The sequence below is a fragment of the Alligator sinensis genome, unplaced genomic scaffold (assembly GCF_000455745.1).
Source record: "Alligator sinensis unplaced genomic scaffold, ASM45574v1 scaffold131_1, whole genome shotgun sequence".
NCBI classification, from domain to species: Eukaryota; Metazoa; Chordata; order Crocodylia; family Alligatoridae; genus Alligator; species Alligator sinensis.
The window spans coordinates 5,904,597-5,907,959 of record NW_005841830.1 but is presented as its reverse complement, the minus strand read 5'-3'; the positions used below and the strand labels follow the sequence as shown (position 1 = coordinate 5,907,959).

At 43.2% G+C, this 3,363-nt stretch overlaps 1 protein-coding gene across 2 annotated transcripts in view; it reads left to right on the top strand.

Annotated features, from left to right (window-relative positions):
• The window catches only part of PRKCE (protein kinase C epsilon), a 518,294-nt gene that overhangs the window by 330,998 nt on the left and 183,933 nt on the right, over positions 1 to 3,363 (top strand). The window lies entirely within an intron of this gene.

Below are 3,363 nucleotides of genomic sequence, written 5' to 3'. Positions count from 1 at the left end.
CTTCTGACTCCAGTGTCCACCTCATTAATGAAGATGTTGAACAGTATGGGTCCAAGGACAGAGCCTTGGGGGACCCCACTGGTCACAGGACACCACGATGAGTGACTTCCATCAATTACTACCCTCTGGGTCCGACCCAGCGGGTAGTAATTACGTAACGTAAGCTACGTGGTTTTCTGTCAAGGTTCTTTGGGTGAATCTGATATCTTTTATTAGACCAACTAAATAGTTGGAGAACAATATTTAAGCAAGCTTTCGGGTTCAAAAACCCTTCCTCAGGCTAAGGAAGTTTCAGCAGTTGGTGTGTGCTCTTCCTGGATGGAATGAATAGTAAAAAAGCCAGAGGCTGTGCTGGTATGCATACAGGACAGGCAGTCAGTGAAAATGTAGATTGAGGAGTCAATGGGTGAGAGACAGATTGTGTTGTGGGGGAGAGAAGGGGGATGAATTGTGGAGAAGTACCTGGGAAGTTAGCTGCCAGGCCGGTTATAATGTGTCATAAAGCCAATATTTATAGTCAGTCCATGATTTTTAGTATCCAGGAGGTTGATGAAGTGGAGTTCATAGGCTCGTCTCTGGGACGTGTTGTGTAAGTTTCCTTCGAGGATCAGGAGAGATTGGAGAGAGGGCGGTTTTCTTGTGAGAAATGCGCCCCCACAGGTAATTGAGTATTCCTATCTTTGATAGATTTCCGGTGTGCATTCATTCTGGTGCGCAGTTGTTGTTTGGTCTCTTCTACGTATTTTTCATCAGGGCATTTGGTGCATTGGATGAGATATATTACATTTCTGGAGGTGCAGCTGTAAGATCCAGGGATGCTGATGGCTCTGTTGTGGGGTGTAGTGATTGTGGGGGTGGTGGAGAAGTGTTGGCAGGTTTTGCATTTCTTGTCCTGGCACTGTCTGGATCCATTTGTTGTGTTCTGTGTCTGAGGAAGTTTGCTTCTGGTGATGAGGTTAGCAAGGTTCAGTGCTTGTTTGAAGGCTAGGATGGGTGGCTCTGGGAAGATCTCTTTAAGAATAGGGTCTCTTTCTAGTATGGGTTGCAGTTGTTTGAGGATTTTCCATAGGGGTTCGAGGGAGGGGTGATACGTCATAACCAGCGGTGTACGATTAGTGTGGGGTTTCTTCTGTACTGCAGCAGTTCTTCACGTGGTATCCGGGTGGCTCTTTCAAACGTGTGATCTATCTCTGGAGGAGTGTCCTTGTTGGGTGAAAACCTTTTTAAGATTGGTAAGGTGGCAATCCTGGGTGTTCTCTTCAGTGCAAATTTGGTGGTGTCTGAGGGCTTGGCTGTATATCATAGCTTTTTTGGTGTGTTTAGGGTGATCGCTGATTCTGTGCAGATATGTATGTTGGTCTGTGGGTTTCTTGTATAACATGGTCTGTAAGTGTCCTAGTTTAGATCAGTAGCAAACAGAACACACAATTGCCCTTTGGTGCAGGGAGTGAGGGGGCAAATCTTAGATCAGGTTCTGCCATTTTTAACCCAGTCTGTGTGTGCTGAACTTCTGTTCTGTTACCCAAATATACTGGTTTTGTGTGCTGAACTTCTGTTCCTGGTATAGATTGGTTTCTGATCACTTACACCCGTAAGAGTGTAATGTCATACCTGCCCTGTGTTGCCTTAGAAGTGCCAGGAGATGGCAGTAGAGAAACAAAAATAGATGCATTTTGTAGGGTTTCTGTGTATGATCACAGGGTATACCAGTTGCTTATAAAAGTGAGATAAAAATGTTTTTAGCATCAAGCCTGCAGAGCAAGAGATACTAAACTTGTGTGTAAAGCCTTGTTTTTGTTAATTATACCAGAAATAAGATTACATAAATCCACTCCTGCTGTTCATCTTTTCATTTTCGTGTGCTATAAAATGTAGTAAATGTTCTTAAAGCTCAAAAAGAGGAGGAAGCAAATACGCTGTCCTTTCAGTCAGCTTCTATAAAGCTAACACTACCCATATGCTTAGGGGCCCAGGAAGAGCTGATAGTGAGGTTCCTACTCTTGAAAGCATTCACTTCTCCACAGCATCTTCACTGTTACAGATTTCAGCTATGGAATCTGTCTTCTGCTTGGCAGATTGGAGATTGCTACCAACATGTAAGCAATGTTATCTTAAAACTTCTGTCTTTGGCTGGTGCGGGTGAATTGTATCAGGTCTCTGAAACAGTAGTGAAAATTTCTAGGGAAATAACCAGTAGTATTTAGATTATAATATGTTCAAGTATCAGAGTTACTGTGATTTGAGGTACTGAGTGTGGGGGTTTTTGACACATTTAGGAGTTTTTTTTGTTTGGGGGGGGGGGGTTACATGTTCTGACTTGAAAACAAAGAATGTACTTCATGTTTTTATTGTATCTCCCTATGTAAAATTGACTTCAAACAACGTTTCAAAGAGTTTGATGATCACTCACAATTGAATTTCAGTTTCTTTTCAGAGTATTTGAACATGTTACCAAAAATGATGGGTGAGTCATTTGGGAGAAATAAACTTCGTCAGCAGAGAGATATTTTCAAGATTTAGGAATACCAGACCCTCTGAACTGTAAATAAATCATTGTCAGCATCATCAGCAATCCTTCATAGTCAGGGATGATTTTCTTCTGTGATTGCCTTGTCTGTGGTCTGAAGATGGCTGACAAAGCCCATCCAGGATCAACAAGTTCTATTGCAACTTAGGCACATGTTTCTATGTGGGGTGGATGGCTCTGGATTCTTGATTCAGTCCACACTACCCTATTTCTGCAGCTCCCACTTTTCCATCTCCTGTTGTCATCATGAGGTTTCAAAGTACTGAGATTCTTGCAACAGACTCTTCTTCCAGGTGGGTCAGTCCTGGGTGATAGTCTCCCACAACTTGATGTCAATGTCTAATTTTTTGAATTGCCTTTGAGGATATCCTTGAAGTGCTTTCTCTGCCCCCCTCTTGAGTATATGCCTTGACTGATCTGGGAGAATAAACACCCTCTTGATGCCCTGAACCCACACTGAGATTCCAGGAGGAGCTCTTCAGCAAGTGGAAGGACATAGTTCAGGAGGGTTCTCACAATGATCTTTCCTGTGGTGTACAGCAAGGTGATCCCTCTGTAATTTCCACAGTTGGACGTGTCTCCTTTCTTGAAGATTGTCATGATCATGGCATCCTTGAGGTTGTCTGGATTTTGAGGGTTCTCACAATGATCTTTCCTGTGGTGTACAGCAAGGTGATCCCTCTGTAATTTCCACAGTTGGACGTGTCTCCTTTCTTGAAGATTGTCATGATCATGGCATCCTTGAGGTTGTCTGGATTTTCTCATTATTCCAGATCCTTACGATGAGGGCATGGGGTTGTGATGTGAGCTCCTGTCCTCCCTGCTTGAAGATTTCA